At 51.0% G+C, this 18093-nt stretch overlaps 1 protein-coding gene across 5 annotated transcripts in view; it reads right to left on the bottom strand.

The window, feature by feature from the left end:
• Positions 1-18093, bottom strand: part of SEMA4D (semaphorin 4D) — a 120389-nt gene that overhangs the window by 34113 nt on the left and 68183 nt on the right. For 3 of the 5 annotated variants that reach the window (XM_055427513.2, XM_055427511.2, XM_088838171.1), the window contains one exon: positions 1928-1989. The gene's annotated coding sequence lies outside the window, so the exon portion shown is untranslated. Of the gene's footprint in view, positions 1-1927; positions 1990-2083; positions 2177-3317; positions 3386-18093 lie in introns of those variants that run through there. The other 2 variants (XM_055427514.2, XM_088838170.1) reach the window with 2 other exon arrangements.

The raw sequence follows: 18093 nt of genomic DNA, 5'->3' as shown, positions 1-18093 counted from the left end.
TGGACACAGACACACATCCAGGAGTTAACACTGATTATCTCTGGGGAGGGAGAACGGCCAGGGAACTTACATTTTATGTTTGTTTTTAAAGCAATGAATTACACTTCATATTGCTTTGTAAAAACTTAACATATTAAATTTTTATGTTTCCTCTATACTATATTCAAGTCAGTGAGAATATATTATATCCAGAACATTAACCTGTGGAGCCGTGTGTAATGTTCCACAACCCAGCCCATTTCCTGGTGTCTACTCTTGCCATTTTTTTTTTTTGCCCTTTTTGCATTTACATAAAAATGAGAAGTGGCTTCTTATCTTGAATATTTTTTATGACCACAAGGTAAAAGTAACAGGATCTATTCCTGCCATTTCTTTGACCTTTTTGCATTTACATAAAAATGAGAAGTGACTTCTTTTTCCTGCATATACTTCATGCTTATTATGACCACAAGGTAAAAGTAACAAGAGACTCCACCCTCTTAGGTCTTTACATTGGAATTCTCTAACAACTCAATGTAGTACTGAACAGAAGAAACCACTTTTACTTTCAATTTTCCCGTGTCTCAAAATCTTTTCTTAAAATAAAGTGTCCAGCAAACAAAAGACACACCATCTATGGGAAAATACTTGGAAAAAAATACTTATAAATGCCTGGGACTAGAATTCCTAAAAAGTGCAATTATTCCTAGTAACTGGGCTTCCCAGATGGCTCAATGGTAAAGAATCCACCTGACAATGCAGGACCCACAGGAGACATATGTTTGATCTCTGGGTTGGGAAGATCCCCCAGAGGAGGAAATGGTAACCCACTCCTATATTCTTGCCTAGGAAATCCCATGAACAGAGGAGTCTAGTGGGCTACAGTCCATGAGGTCACAAAAAGTCAGACACGAGTGAGCACACACTGAACACAAACGCACAGTCCTAACAACTACACAAAGGAAAGCTCTAACAAACTAGAGAGCTCTGGCCCAATAGAGCAAATAATTTAAAATGTACATGTACATAACCAGCCAATAAACATAGAAAGTGCAAAGTGTCCCTAGAAGTGAAGCTGTGTTCACTAAAACTGGCCCCCAAGCTGACACAACTGGTTCTTGCGATTGCCACGCATGGCAGATACCAAGGACCACCCTGGCAGCAGGTGTATCGAAAAGCCAGAGGAAATGACAACCCTACTTGCTCATCCACAATACATGAGTAGCATAACAGGAAGAAAGGGAGGTGAGGACTTGCCTTTTGTTTTTACCAATTAAACTGGCATCTCTCTGTCCTCTAAAGCTAGAAGTACATGGCTGACCATGTATTTATCAACAAAAATTAAGATTGATCACAAAATGACTCAATTTCAAGGCAGATGATACAGACAGTGCTCTTTTTACACCAGACCCCATGATGACCCCCACATGGGTGTGTGCTCAGTTGTGTCTGACTCTGAGACTCCATGGACTGTAGCCTGCTAGGCTCCTCTGTCCATGGAATTCTCTAGGCAAGAATACTGGAGTGGTTGCCATTTCCTTCTCCAGGGGATCTTCTTGACCCAGGGATGGAACCCACATTCCTGCGTAGCAGGCATATTCTTTACCACTGAGATACCAGGGAAGCCTCACTTCTACTCCCAAAAAAGAAGATGGGGGATTTCAATGCCTAGATCAGGGGACTGCAGTTCAGAAAGGGGACAGAGGAAGGAGCACAGGGTGGAAAGGCAGCTGGGGCAGGGGGAGGAAAGAAACTAGAGGCAGCGCCCCTACTGCTCTGTGCGCTTCCCCTTAAGCCAGCCCCAAGGGGCAGTGGCCAAGTCCAGATCTTTGCCCTTAAAATCTCACAGGGACCAAGGACCAACCTTCAGCTGGATCCCACTGGGGCTTCTATAAGGTATCAACTTGGCTAAACTGCAAGATAGATTGAGAAACAAAGGGGGTTTTACCTGTATCTTGTGCCTTCTCAAAACTTCCCAATCGTTTCTACAAGTCTTCAGAAATCTTGGCTCTGAAAATAATGGGAAACAAGAATATTTAAACACTTCAACCATCCACATAAATTCAACAATACTTCTGGAAGGGCACCAAAACGAAACTCCTGCCTTCACTTCTGGACCCCTGCAGTTAATTCTCTGAGCCAGGCTGGCTTGGCATTTGTGCACGGTGCTAGCAGGAGCGGGGAGGGAGTATGCCGTCAGTAGTCTATGAACAGAGGAAGTATAACCTCTCAGTCACCCAGGTTCAGATCTGGTCCCCAGCCACTGATCACCACCACTTCCCTGCAGAACAAGCCATTCAAATATGAGCCAGAGTCACTGTCAGCTGAGAGTCCATCAATCAAAAAAGTACTATCTGTTGTCTACTGACTTCAGCTATGTATTCTTTAGAACTCATCTTCATTGAAATCCAAAGGCGCCAGGCGATGACGGAAAAACAGATACAGGAAATCATATTTACAGGAAAATGATTTCCTAAAGGATCCATTTAATTCATTTTTTTCTTTTTCATTGTTTTTAAGCCAAAACAGCAGAATTTCCACAGCTGCGTAGCCAGTCTCTATATTATACATTACCCTTTCCCAGTGCAGGATGGAGCCCTCAAAATAGGAATCCTCAAATCCAGTAAGATCACTGACTCTCAGATAAAGAGAATCAGAATTGCAAAACCAGAGGTCACCGTGTAGGATTAAAGAAGGTTTAGAGGTTGGTTAAATGGATGCTGACCCCTCCATGATTGAAAATGATCCAACATATTTTTTAAATCTCAGAATCAAACCCTAGCAATCTGTGTGGTTGGAATTATTATTATTTTTTTTTTTTTGCTTTAAGGGTTGATACAATTCCTGCCATTTTTCTTAAAACAGCTGAGAAGTAGGAGATGCTCCCTGGAAACACGGTTACTGTCTCATTCTCCCACACAGCCTCTGGGGAGTGGGACCATCAAGTCTGCCGCACAGAGATCAGTTTGTGCCCCTCTCTTACATGTCCACCCAGGACACATGATTTCCAGGGCCACCCAGGACCACCTCTGGTGCTCCAACAGCTCGGTTCAGCAGATGGGACCTCAAAGTGACAGGCAGAGATGGTTGGGATTCACCCAGCCCCAGTGTACTATGCTGCCTACGAGCAGGTCTGGGTCTTTCCTATACCAGCAGCTGCTTCTGATGGCCGATTTACAAGCAAAAATATCTTCAGATGAGCCAGCAGGGAAGTGTCCCTGGACAAAGTTATATCCATCCAAGACACAGAACCTACGTCCCCTGTTTAAATGCTGGGGGAGGGGCTGGCACAACTGATGGACAGGTGGTGGGCAAACGCGATGAACCGTGGGATTTACCTGTTCACACGGGGCTTTCCTATCACGTGGGCAGGCGGGGCACAGCAGCCACCTGGGGACCGCTGAAGACACTTCAGGGAACAAGAAAGCGAGTCACCCATAAGTAAGAGGTTTAGGTAAACAATGTGAATACCAAGAATTATAAAACCCAAAAATGTCTCTGTTCTAGAAATTCAGTAGCTCTTTGTCACTTCAATAAACAGAAGCCCAGAGCTGCTTGTTCTGTGGTTGGAGGACAAGTCGCGTATCATATTCACTCTAATTTCACAGTATTGAGCAACAGATGAAAGAAAGCAGGCGAGGGTAGGTGTGGGTGTGTGTGCATGTGTGTGTGTGTGTGTGTGTGTGTGTGTGTGTGTGAGTGTGTCTTAATCACCTCACACAATGCACTTGGACGCGGGCACCCTCATTTTCCGCCTTCAGGCCAAGTCTCCCTATCTCCGCTCTGTCAAACAGCTTCTAGACCCCATGTTCCTGAGTGAAAACACCCCCTAACGGCCCCGTCAACCGCGAGGCCCCGCGGGGCCCCTATTGTCTGCACCCTTAACCACAGCAATTTTTCTCTTCTCTCCCAACATAAAACCCACAGGCTATAATTAATTATCACCACACTGAAGAAGGCAAAAGACATGCTCTGTATGCAATTACTAACCAGATCATTCTTTTTCTCTCCCCAAACTTGAAACTTTTTACTTTGTATTGGGGTATAGCCGATTAACAATGCTGTGGTGGTTTCAGGTGAACTGCAAACAGATTCAGCCACACACACATTTATCCACTCTCCCCCAAACTTCCGTCTCATCCAGGCTGACACATAATCCCGAGCAGAGTTCCATGCGCTATACAGTAGGTCCTTGTTGGTTATCCATTTTAAATACAGCCACGTGTATATGACCTTCCCAAAGTCCCTGTCTCTTCCCCCGGCAACCATAAGTTCATTTTCTAAGCCTGTGAGTCCCTTTCTCTAACCATTAGCATTCTAATCATGCATTTCCTCTGACTATACACGTGTGTGCCTGCTCAGTCACTTCAGCGTCTGACTCTGTGCGACTCCAAGGCGTAGACGGCCAGGCTCCTCTGTCCACGGGGTTCTCCAGGCAAGAATACTGGAGTGGGCTGCCATCCCCTTCCGGACCCAGGGATCGACCCTGTGTCTTCTGTGTCTCCTGCATTGCAGGTGTATTCTTTACCGCTGAGCCACCAGGGAAGTCCCCCTGACTCTGCATACGTGCTTATAATTCACATAATGCACAGTCCCTTTGCAGAAGAAAGGAATGAAATAAATCAGGAGAGAACTGTTTCCCTCTCAGCCTGGCAGGAGAAAGCTGACCTTCACCCCCACCCCCACCACACCTCCAGCCCTGTAGGAGGTGTGGGAGCCCCAGTGTCCATGCCCTGAAGGCAGCTGTCTCATGACTGTTCATAACAATAGCACAGAGCCCAGGTGAGGGGCTCTTTGTTTTGCATGCATCTTGCCTACGTTCTACCAACGTGACCTCACCTTCTGAAGGCCCCTTGCCTCAGCAGTAACCCAGTGTTCTCTTTCGCACACGGAAAAGACACAAGTACATCCCAGGCATAGGACTCCATGGTGAAAACGGCCTCGTTCCAGGCCTGGCATCTCCATTTTCCAGCTGTATGTCCTTGGGGAAGTTTCTGGACTTTTCTGTCCTTCTGTTTCCTCATCCAGAAAGTAGGCCGAATAATAGTGCCTGTCTCATTTCGCTGTTGTGATGATCCATGAGTAACCTATGTGAAGAGCTTAAAACTGTCTAGTTGCTAGGAAACACTGAGAAACTATCAACTAGGACTCTCCTACCTGTGAAGCAGAGCCAATTATACCTAACTTGTTAATTACCTACCTTGTGAGATATATTGGGTAGGTCAAAAAGTTTATCTGGGTTTTTCTGTAACATCTTATGCAAAAATCCGAATGAACCTTTGGGACAGGCCAATAAATATTAGGGTTTGGCCCCCAGCATGTGTAAGCACATTCCCCACACCCCCTCACTCAGGGCTCTGACAGCCTCCTCCTGTCACGGGAAATTCAGAGCTCAGTGCCTGGGTGTGCCTGGGGCCACAGCCACACTCTCCCGGGAGCAGGACCCCTGCTTCTGTTGGTTGTGGATGGGGAGGAGCCTCGAGCCTCATCTGCTGAACTTCCTCACTTCAGCCCAAAAGCCCACCCTGGAGGTGCCCAGGCACCCCACTCACACGCTGTCTCCAGGGGCAACATTCACATGCACTGGGGCCACGGGGTGACACCTGCCAAGATTCCAGGTCCAGACCCTCTGACCCAGTAGTTTTCTACCTGCAATTCAGCTGGGCACACACCCACGTGTACAAGATGCCCAAGTATGAGACTGCTGACAGGAAAACTCTGGAAATACCCAGGAGTCCATGGTCCATTGGTTTATGTGCATGTGTGCATATATGTATGTGTTTGTATTTATAAACATGCAAATTCACATATACTACATATGTGTGAGCTGATTTGTGTATGAGCTATGGCGCATCTACAGGATGTGCAGCTGTTAAAAAATAAAGTGGTCACAGAGATGAAACGATGTTCAAGTTGCTTAGTTCAGTAAAAATTAAGGTTCCCAACAGTGTTATGCTGCTGCTGCTGCTGCAGCTAAGTTGCTTCAGTCATGTCTGACCCTGTGCGACCCCATAGACGGCAGCCCACCAGGCTCCCCCGTCCCTGGAATTCTCCAGGCAAGAACACTGGAGTGGGTTGCCATTTCCTTCTCCAATGCATGAAAGTGAAAAGTGAAAGTGAAGTCGCTCAGTCATGTCTGACTCTTCGCAACCCCATGGACTGCAGCCTACCAGGCTCCTCCGCCCATGGAATTTTCCAGGCAAGAGTACTGGAGTGGGGTGCCACCGCCTTCTCCGCAACAGTGTTACAGTATGTTCTTACTTGTGTAGACACAGGGTATGTGACCAATTGCATGTGTACATAATTTACTCAAAGCTATTTGATTAGATCAGCATTTAATCAAGATTGGCTGGCAGTGAGAGACTAGAAAGTGACTCTGGTCTGAAGCAGGGGTGTATTTCATTTTTAAAAAATATATTTTATTTATTTGTTTGGCTGTGCCTAGTCTTAGCTGCAGCATGTGGAATCTAGTTCCCTAACCAGGGGTTGAACCTAGGCCTCCTGCATTGGGAGTGCAGAGTCTTAGCCACTGGACCACCAGGGAAGTTCTGGCTGTATTTCATTTTTGATGATGTGTATTCTTCAGTACTATTTGAATTCTTACCACATGCCTTCCTAATTAAAATATTTTAAATCTGATATTAAAAGTAAAATGTATTAAATGTGAAAAATTGGAAAATAAAAAGTCGGAGAAAACATTTATGGCAATTTCAAAACAGAAGTTTCTGTAACTATTAAAAACACAATTCCCTTTTTGAAATTTACTAAATGTACTTCATCAGAACGGAAGTTTTCCAGAAGAGTAGCAGACCTGACATCAACTCCAGTCTCTTCGACGTTTTGGACATTTTGTTGGGACTATTTATCCTATGAAAACTCAGAGAGATGAAAGCATTTCGGTGCAGGTGAGTGCCCCAGATCCCAGCCTCAGCTGAAGTACCCTGGGAAGTGAGAGGGGCAGGCTGGCAGCCATGCAGCAAGAGGAACAGAGAGCTGGAAACCAAGAAAGAACAAGGGACCTGTGGGCAGTCGGGCTGCCAGGTGGGAGGAGGAGAGGAGAGAGGAGGGACGAGAGAAGGGGAGAGGGGAGGAGAGAGCGGCCCAGCAGGAACTGGGCCCCATCCTACGTGTGGCAGGGTTCCCCAGCACTGCTGCATGGTGCATAGTTAAATATGATAATGCTGGACATTCAGATCGTTTGTCAATTTCCCACTTAAAATTCACTTTTAAAGACTGATTTTTTTTGTTTGTTTAATTTTTAAAGACTGATTTTTAACAACCAGCAAAACCTGAGCAAGAAGGCTTTCTTTCTAGAACGCAGAGTCTATCTGCAGAGGTCAGGGGCCACACAGAGAACACTGGGAAAAGGTCCTAAGGCTCTGCCCTTAACACACACGGCCGAGGGGACCGCTGGGGGTGGGGCAGGAAACAGGCTCAGGACTTATTCACCACGTTTGTTTCCTCCTACTGGGAAATATTGCACATAACTTGCATGACTTATATTCATTTGACTCACTTCTCAGTTTTCTATTAGTTAAGCTATTTTTGAACAGGCGTATTTTCTATGCTATTAAACACAGTCAACATCTAGAGCATTTTTTTGTACTTCTTTCAAGGCAACTAAATGCCTTAATTCAATTCATGCTTATTCTCCCCCTAACGGGGAAGGCTGCAAAGTGTCGGGGCCAGAGTATAGACTCTGAGGCCAGCCTGCCCAGGTTCAGGTCTGGTGCTGCCACTTCTCAGCTGTGTGACCTAGAACAAGTCACTACCCGCCTCCTCAGCTACTCCCTCAGCCTCTCCACTCCCCTCAGCTACCCCCCCAGCCCCTCCACCTCCTCAGCTACTCCCCCAGTACCTCCAGCTCCCTACTATTCCCTCAGCCTGCCCCCCACTACTCCCTCAGCCCCCCACCTCCTCACCTACTCCTTTAACCACCCCCCAACCCCTCGGCTGCTCTGCCGAGGAAGCTGCGTGAATGGGGAAGTTAAGACACGCGTGCACACTACAGGAGTGTACTGTAGTACATACAGCGCGTACTACACTCGATCAACGCTAACACAGAAACAAAACGACACTGCACTGTTGTGATACAGGGCGGACACCCCTCAGAGCTGGCCAAGATCAGCCAGAACCTCACAGCCACACACAGTCACCCTGTAGCAGAAACAAGTGTCGGGGGGAAGCGGGCTTCTCAAGCCAACACCAATCCCCACCGTGGCCTACTCTGTGATCTGGCTGGCCTAGACTGAAAGCTTCTCTTTCTAAAACACTATCATAACATCAGCTTTTACGACCAACCCCTGATCCCTGAACCTGAAAAGCTCTAAACTCTGGGTGCATCCTCTGACTCCAAATTCCATCAGTCAAGCCCTTTCTGCCGACGTTCATTAGAGCTGTTAGAACATCGGGCTGGCTCAAGGGAGAGCCGACCCCTTTTGAAGGCTAGTAGCCAATTTTTATAGCCTCACTCCCCACCCCAAAATTCTCTGGAATTTTCCAGAGAAAATTCCTACTGGAATGGCGGCATTAGACGATTGCTTAGAATGCTCCAGGGTAGGCAACAGCATTGGTATTTTACCTCATATGGGGTCAGGGAACTGGGAGGCTCAGAGCAACAGCTGCTATGGGGTTTGGTCAGTTTCAGAGATTTTGTCCAGTGACCTTGGAAAGGGCTCCACACTTTCTTTCAGAACTGGACTTGGCTGCCCCAGAGTGACCTCTATCTACCCTCTGTTTACAAGATGTGCCATGGCACCAACCCAGGACCCCCTTCAGGCTGCACCCCTCCCACTCTCCTACAGGGCTTAGAGAGCGCACAGCCCAGACTCGCCCCAGACGTCCTGGCTGGAGCTCCCTGTATCCCCAAAACTGCGTGATTTCAGGGGTTGAGAACCAGCAGAAACGCGACCACACTGCCTGCCTTCCCCAGGGTGATCCTGCCTTTCTGCTCCACACATCCAAGCTGCACCCCACTGGAAGCATCTCCGTCACACTCATCCCCCCAAATCCCGGTTGTCACTACAGTTTGGCTCATGGGCCAGGGCAGCCTGAAAACTGCCCTCAGAGATGGATGGCTGGATTTGGCTGGGATTCAATTACTGGGTCTTGTGAAGAATTATCAGCAGTAGGAATAACGAATATCCTACCAAAAGGCAAAAGTGAGGCGGTGGTCAGAAGAGCAGAGCAGGCACTCCTGACAGATTCCGCCAGCACTGCTGACAATGGCGGTTTCTACTGCGCTTTGCTGTGACTGCACTGGGAGTAACCCAGGGCATTAGACCCTCACCACTGTGAGTGAGTCAGGGAACCACGACCCCCATGGGCAACTCCCTGGAGTGTTCACATGCCTGATCATAAACACTGGCTACCTGAAGGGGCCTGTGCGGCAAGAGACTTGGCACTGGACTCAGGACACCACCAGTCGCATGGCCTCCTGCTGTCTCTGGGAGCGGCAGTGACCTCCAGTCCCCAGCGAACCCTGGGGAGACAGGTTCTGTTTTGCTGCTGTGGAGGAGAAACAGACTCAAAAAATGCAATAACTGGTCTGGAGCCACGATCAGAGCTGGGACTCCCTCCTGCCAGGATCTCGCAGCACCCAGAGGCCTTGTCAACACCTCCTGGGCTCTGGGAGGGTCCACCGCGCTGGGGGTGGGGCGGGTGTGTCAGAGAAGGGCAGAAACTGCTTTGGGGAAGCTCTGTGTCTCCAGCTGGAGCTGATGCCCCTTCTGCCCTGGAGCCAGCAGCTCCCACCCTTTCTTCTCCAGGAACTCGGGGCAGAGACGAGGGGCCATCCCAGCCCCACAGCAAGCACTTCAGAAACAGTGGTTCCTTCCCTTCACCATTCGGTGAAGATGTCACAGAACCTGCCCAGAAAGAATCATCTGGAATCTGGGGTAGGGGGAGGACTGCATGCAGGGCTACCCGAGGCAACATCCTACACCCCCAGGTGGTCACGGCCCCCTCCAAGTGTCCACAGGGAAGGAAGCACCTGTGGTCGCACCAGATGGCTGGACTCCTCTTGTCCTGAATGGGGCCCGCAGACCCAACCTGGCTGCAGAAGGACAAGAAGGTCTCTGCCAAGGCAGGAGGGACTGGCTTGGGAGCCTCACCAAGCCCAGGCCCAAATGGGGATTTCTTTTTTTAAGTCCAAAACCACAAAATGCCACTCTCTTTGCTTCATATCTAATGATTCCTTAAAAATACATAGCAGAAGTATGAAGCGAGGCCAGCTTGACCACAGGCCGTCATCCAGCTTGAATGTGCAAGGGCTGGAGCCAACACAAGGCCCTGTCCTTTCAGCCCTGCCCCCTCCCTGGACATGGCCGTCCCTCCCGGCTTGGCAAACCCGTCAGGGAACCCACATGGTTCTGCGAAAGCTCCGTGAAGGCCCAGGTCACCTCACCCTGGCAGGACACAAAGAAACAGTCATCACCCCATCATCTCAGGTCCAATTCCACCTCAGGAATTGTGCACACACCACCTGCACAGTCCTCTGAGTCTGATTCGCTGGCTTCCACACCCCTTCAAGGAGACTTCCAGGAACGTCAGCTTGGCCCTGGACTCAGCTGAGCACCTTGTGGCAAAGCTTGTTATTTTGAGACTCTGCTGCCTTTGAACCACGTTCAAACCACACCAGCTATAGCCAGGCAATGGTGGACCAAGGGGCCTCTGTCTGTCTGACCCCAAGGTGCTTTGGAAATTGCCAGAAAGGTCAGAAGGGTATGGAGCCCAGCTAGATGGCCGGATTAGAAAAGGTCTGTGTCCCTCTGGATGGCAGGAAGGTGCCTGGGAGTCACCTCTGCTAGAATTCCCAGCGTGAGGTTGAGTCCAAGTCACAGTTAGGATTTCACTCTGCAGCCGCCACACAGGGAAGAGACCATCACAAGTCACTGCTGGCTGGACCCAATTCTATTAACCTTCAACCTGCCCAGAGCCCAGCCTAGAGGCCCCCGGGGCCCACAAAAGCCCTGTTTTTCCAGCAGATGGAATTCCACAGTGGGCAGGGCGTCCCTTTCTGAGCCCTGAGTCACGTTCCAGATGATTCAGAACTTGTGAGACGCGGAAGAGTGGTAGCTGGTGCATCACCATCACGCTGTCACCTTCCAGGTGGAAAACTCCAGCTGAGGGGTTAATCTGCAGCCCCCAGGAGGCACCTCCACCCTGAGACCACAGCTAGAGGGCAGGTTAGGAATGAAGCAGGAACAGAGGAACAGAGGCCCAGAGAGGGGTCTCTAGCCAGGAGGTCTATCCCCCCAATCCATGAGAACCAAAATTAACTGAAAAATCTAAAAGACATTTTGTTGTTGGTGTTGAGTCGCTCTGTCATGTCCGACTCTTGCAACCCCATGGACCCCGTCAGGCTCCTCTGTCCATGGGATTCTCCAGGCAAGAATACTGGAGTGGATGGCCATTCCCTCCTCCAAAGGATCTTCCTGATTCAGGGATCAAATTTGCTTTTCTCCTGCATGGGCTGGTGGATTCTTTACCTCTGAGCCACCTGGGAAGCCCCAGAGATATTCTAGAACATTCTTAAACCACACACAGTAGGCCACCAGTTTCACCTTCTCTAGGGTTCTGCTACCCCGTCCTTGGGGAGGGCGTCATCTTGGCCCAGAATGACTGGGCTCAGGGGCAGGGCACCTTCCTCAGCATGGGCCATGGTTATGCCAGGCCCCTGGTCAGGGAATGGCCTCCGGGCACTGCCCACACTCGCTACCTCACACAGGCTGAGCGTCCTCATCCAGAGACACAGGATGTGGAGACAGGATGCAGGAACAAAAGAAAGGGGCCCCCAAATATGGGAACAGCGCCGACCAGAGGAAAGGGTTCAGGTTTCTCACATTTCAGAATCCTTGGCTAAGATGCATGTGGTTTTAAGGGCTGAGTAAATGTGAATAATTGTGCTGCACTAATCTCTTTTCTGACCATCCGACTTACTCAGCTGATAGAAAGCAGGGCTGTGAGCACACATCAAACATCCCCGTTCTGTGGAAGGTGTCACAGCTTGGAGGCCTCGCTTCCTGCAGAACTGGCCCTGGCATGTGGCCAGCTGGCCGTGCCATCTGCCACAGAACATCCTCCTCAGGCGCCCCCTGCTAAGACCGACCCAAGACCTGGTGCTGGGCTCCCCGTGAGCATGAGAGATGCAGGGTCTGGTCTTTCTCGTCCAGTGGGGATCCCTGATGACCTTTGCCCCTAAGGAGGTCCACCTGACTCCTGCTCTTCTCATGCTGCAGGACACGGAGCAGGAATTCTAAAGGGGCAAATGTTCACCGTGGAGGGTCTGACAGGTGGATCCACTGGGTCCCTTGGGGTGCGCTGCTGACCCCTGGGATGGGAGAGTGTGTCTGGTGGGCTGACCTCAGACAGAAGTGGCATGATCCCTGGTCCTGGGAACGAGTTCTTCCCTCGTCTGCAAAGCTGGCTGCAGGCCAGCCTCACCCAGGCACTTCTGCTTTCCCTGTGACCACATAGGAGGACATGGTCTAGACAGATGCCCCTGGGCAGTGTGAGCGCCACTTCCCACAGAGGCACTTCCTTATGATCCCAGCAGTCACAGGCTCAGGACGCTGCCACCCCCACTGCCCCCTCTGGGCTCCATACTCAGTGCCACCATCAGGTCCCTGCTGGGGACACCTGAGTCACACACAGCGAGGGGCTCAGGCTAGCTTGTGAGCACCTTCTGAGGGCCAAGTCTAGGCACAGTTACGGGGGTTAGCCACACCTGCAGCTGCCCAGGTGGGCACTGGGCAGCAGAGGAGAGGGTGGGAATCCCGGGCCAGACGCCAGGCAGGGCTCTCGGAGCTGTGCAAATGTCAACCCGGTGGATCCTCTGAGCTTCCAAGACTCTGGCCCTTCATTCCAGACAGGAAGGAACTGAGGCACTGGCCGCTGTCAGTCCCGGATGGCTCCCCCTCCACCAGGACCATACTCCCCCTGCACTGGGACCCTGACAGCACTCACGCCAGCCCTGTCTCCAGGTGTGGGGCAATGGGTGCCCCCAGGAAGGAAGTGCTCCTGGAACAACAGAAAACCTCCAACCACGGGCTTCCTGTGGGGGCCCAGAAAAGCAGAATTCTTGTCCTGATCCTTGACCCTGCCAGCAGCCAATGAGGCTTCCCTTAGGGTTGGCTTGGCCCTGCCCTGCCCACCTTCCATCAGTCCCTCAGCATCCCTCTCAGCCTCAGGGTCCCTTCCAGCCCCTTAAAGTTCTGGGTCTGGGAACTGATAGGGAGGGACCTGGGAGTGGAAGTCATCCATCGCAGGCCCAGTAACCAGGGTATCGACAGCCAGGGTGGCCCCAGCTCCCAGGGACCAGACCACCTGATGCAGGCCTGCAGACTGCTCCCCCACCCCACCAGCAGCCACCCCCTACCCCTCTGGTTACCTCTAGTCTCAGCCTCACTCGCGTCTCTTGTGAGAAGCCAAGCAGACGCACAGCGGAGCACTGCCTTCCCCATCATCACTGCTTGAACCTTCTGGGGGTGGGGCCAATAAGGGAGTGAGTCAGACTACCTATGACCCCAGGAATGTACCAACATCTTACAGGGATTCCTCTTTCCAGCAACCACAATCATCATCAGATATTCGAAGATAAGAATACCAAGGAGCCACGTCAGTGTCAACCGGTGGGGTCAAGTGTCTGAATCCCACTGCCTGACCCTAGGCCTGCTCCCCACATTCCCTCGCCACTCCTCAGGGCTGCAAAGTGCAAATTCCCCCACTCCAAGTTAGAGCACCTGACCCAGGTGGACCACAGGGCACTAGCAAAGACCTCTGGGCCTAACTGGGCTTATTTAAATCCAGTTTCTTAGCAAAATCTCAACTTGTTCCAAGTCAGGAGTCCAGCAGACACTTTGGAAAAGATGGTTTTGGCTGAGGACACCTGCATCTGTATTTCCAGGCCATTCACTTGTCCCTGCCTCTGGGTGATGCCTTTCCCCAGGGAAGTCGAGGAAGAAAACCCTTTCCAAATAAATGCTCTCTATTAACTAGGCCAAGCAGGAGTGCACACTACCCATTTTCTCCTGCTAGCTTAAGAGAAAGGCGTAAGAGTGAAATGAAATAATTTACACAAACTGCAGTCTGCAGAGTGAATGAAGAGTGACACGAGTTTTATGCCAAAAGAATGTGGTTTCTGTTCAATGTCAAGCTGTCTCAGACAGGACATTCTGAAGACTCAACTGATGACACAACCTCATTAAAAACTTCGTCATTACAAAGGCTTGGGAAAGTTGCTGCTTCACCCCATGCTCAGAGGGGAGCACCCAGTGGGTAGCTCTGCACGGGGAAATGGTCTTGCCTGGCTGCCCAGGACAGGTTCCAGGCTTGGGTGGCAGCCACATCTAAAGCATCCACAGGTAACAGAAGTTTCTAGAAACATTTCAGCCACAGGGCCGGGGATTACTCAGAGGCCAGGACACACGTAACAAGGCTCTCCCAACTTGCAGTCTGGAAACTTGAAGCGCCTGCTCCAGCTTGTCCAGCCCACCCCCTTCTTCCCAGTCCTCTACCCTGCCAGGTCCCTGAGGCATCTCTCTTCTATCTCAAAAAGCCAAGAAGAGCCACACTGGGTAACCCCCCCATCCCTTCCACCCAACACTCCTGAGGGAACCCACTGTCAGTGGACTACAAGCCCCTCAGTCTCTGCTGCTGCTGCTGCTAAGTCACTTCAGTCGTGTCCGACTCTGTGCAACCCCATAGATGGCAGCCCACCAGGCTCCCCCGTCCCTGGGACTCTCCAGGCAAGAACACTGAAGTGGGTTGCCATTTCCTTCTCCAATGCGTGAAAGTGAAAAGTGAAAGTGAAGTCGCTCAGTCGTGTCTGACTCTCAGCGGCCCCATGGACTGCAGCCTACCAGACTCCTCCATCCATGGGATTTTCTAGGCAGTCTCTAGTGGGAAACAATTTACTGCTTCCGTGGTGGTTCCTACTGTCAGGCTGCAAAGCCTCCTCCACACACCCCCATCCCAACCTGGGCAAGAGCTGGCACCTGGCCAGCAGCACAGCCCATGGATCATTATCATCCCAGGCCAGGGGATCCACAACAGTTATCATTCACTGGTGAGGGCGGAGCTGGGCCTGGCTTTCTGGAGGAGTCTGACAAGCTCTGCCACACGGGTTTCCTTGGACTCAGCAATCCTACAAGTTCAAAAGGATGCCAGCCCAGGAGTGTTTATCTCCACATCGCTTTAACGAAAGTAAAAATTCAGAATCTAAATGTATGCTCATCAGGAACTGGCTAAATAAATAAATATTACAGCACGTTCTGCAGGCAGCACAAACCATCAAGTTAATGCTTGTTGACAAGTACAGATAAACACAATATATCATTAAATGCAAAAGAGAGATGATAAAACAGCACTTAAATGTAAGCTTATTCATGTAAAGAAATTGCCAGGAAGGCTCACACCCAAAAGGGTGTGAGCATCACAGCTCCAAGCACAGGCTGGAGTTCAGTCCCTGATCCCAACAGGGCAGCATTACCTGTCTCCACAGGTGAGCTCACTGGGGCCAAGCACCTGATCTTGGGCCCCTAGCAGGTTGGCCATGACCTCCTGTTGCAGGCAGAGGAGGGGGACCATGTACGGGTGGTGCTCAGTTCAGGGGCATCTTTAATGATCTTCTTTGGACTATTCTGCATCTTCTAATTGTTTTACATTAGGAAATGGATTTTTCAGTCCTTTTCTTACAAAACAATCGTGTTTCTCCAGATTCTTTCAGTCTTTTTGCCCCCAGGCCACTCCACAGCAAGCGCCCCAAGGTGGCCCCAAGTGCCCCCAGGAGTGCATCCTTGGGGTGGCTTTCCAGCACTTCCCGTCCTCAGCCAGACTATAATCTGCACTTTCAAAGTCCCCAGTCCGACCCTGGTTACTCGTGTCTCCATCTCTGGGTGTCACACTGCATCCACCACTCCCCGTCCCACCTGTGCTGCCCCATCAAGTCAGCCTCATCCATCTACCCACCAGGAGGGACATAAATCAGTCTGGGTGCTGGGCCCAGCTGCCTGGGTTTGAGCTCTGGTCCCCTTACCAGCTGTGTGACCCCAGGCCAGCCACTTAACCCCTCAGCCCCTCAGAGTCTGCAGTGTCAGATGCAGCTGGCCTAAAAGTACGTGGATTATTGTAACTCCACTCGGCATGATAGATGATACCCACTCACATTAGAGATGACATTAAAATCTACCACGGAATGCCCGGAGCCATTCACTAAGCCTTTAACGAGATCGTCGCAGTGAAGCTGCCTAAGCCTGCCAGGGGCAACAGCTGCAAGAAAAACAACTCTTGCCAAGTTTCATATTTTGCTCTTTCTACAACAATTTTTCCCTAAGAAACTGATCAGAGAGGGAAAGAGTTTTGTACTTAAAGTCTGAGGAAATCCACCACTTCTACACACCTCTGAGCTGCTCTGGTCTTGGCCTGTGACTCTCACACCCTGTCCTAAAAGATGTCACCCTGCTGGGTTGCACCTGCTTACCCGAGGACATCTGGGGATAGGTGTTACTGATGTGAGCAATTGCCTCCTTCAGTAGCCAAATGTTCCTATTCCAACATAAAGAGTAAGAAGATCCACAGAAGGAAGGAGAAGGGCAGTCAGGGTTGCCCAGAGCCAGCCTGTGAAATCCAAACAAGGAGAGGCAGCGTCTAGCCCTGCCCATGCACGGGAGTGAGGCCCACGCAGGGACAGTGGGAGAAGTACCCACAGCTGCCAGGTGCCTTGGACACCTGCAGTGACTCAGTAATCACTGATTTAACTCTAAAACATTCAGTCACTGGGATGAGTCAGCTGCGGCTCTCAGCGAGAACGCTCTCGGAGAATATAAATCAAACAGCCCTCACCAATCTTGCATGTGGCTGCCATTGGATTACCAAGGTCTTCAGTGGTTGGAGTAAGAGCCCCTGAAGAGATGAAGAGCCATTAGAGTCCATAATGGGAGAAGGGCTGGCACAGAGCCATCCCCGACAGCCAGGAACAGGGCCACGCGCAGCTGCCACCGTGTCTCAGTTCTCCGTTCCTCTACCCCACGTGTGAGGCAGACCCACCCACAACCCCGTTCCCATAGCACTGTGGTCCAGGGGGAAGAAAGCCGTGCTCAATGGTCAATCAAGGACCCAGAGGCAAATGCCCATGGACTCTGTGCAAACAAGACGGAATCAGAGGGCAGGGCCAGCTGAGTGTGGTCAGTGCCAACCGGGCAGCTCCCCGTGCTGCTCCAGGCAGTACCTCTCAGACCTGGAGAGCCGGCCGGGGACCCTAGGGGTACTTGGGAACCCAGACCTGAAGTCACACCACCTCAGTGAGAGCCCTGGAACACTAAGAAATGTAAGTGAACACCCTCCAGTGTCCTCTTCCCTAACGAGAATGTACAGCCAAGAGAAGGAGGACTGAGCGTGCACCCAGGACAGGGAAGCCCGGAAGTGTGAAGACTGGAGTGCACACACATACACCCACACCACGCCAGGTCACCCCTGAGACCATGGCTACCAGCTTCCTCTCTTCAGGTCCTGCCTGCTCCAAGGTTCAGTTTCCCACGTCCCCCGCCAGCTCTGCCCGCTTCACTGAGGAGCCCTGGCCAGGCCCCTGCACAGCCAGGCTGCCCCCTCAGAGCTCCCATGCGGTTTCCTGCCCTGAGAATTCTCCAGCAGCCACAAGGAGCAGCAGGTGGCCTCTGCTCACAGCTCAGACCTTACCTCTGCAGTTCCTTAGTCTCCCAAGGACAGTTCATTCCCACGGGAATTCTGGTGATGGGTAAGGATGAGGAGCTGGAGTCCTGCTCAGATGAGAGAAGGACCTCAGGAAACAGGGTGCTGTCCCATCTCTACTGGATCTCCAGCAGCTTGCAGAGCCTGTCCCCCCAACCCATTACCAGGGGGCTCTGAGCAGCCTCCCAGGCAAGAACTTGCAAACACCCTCCACAGAGCTCCCACCAAAGCTGTCTGCCCATCCACAGGGGACTCCAAGAGCAACATGAGACCACAGATACAGATTCGAAAGGACCAAACACACACGTGCACACAAGCACATCATACCTGCCCACATGCGGCAGAGACCATGGAACTGGGTGAGAGTGGAGGCCAAGGTGGGCAGAGCCCCCATGGGTGCCACTCTCC

This window comes from Moschus berezovskii, chromosome 7, assembly GCF_049115385.1.
Source record: "Moschus berezovskii isolate FMDL1 chromosome 7, NW_MosBer_1.0, whole genome shotgun sequence".
In the NCBI taxonomy this organism is placed as follows: Eukaryota; Metazoa; Chordata; class Mammalia; order Artiodactyla; family Moschidae; genus Moschus; species Moschus berezovskii.
The sequence above is the reverse complement of the archived record's forward strand: the minus strand, read 5'-3'. Positions and strand labels throughout refer to the sequence as shown.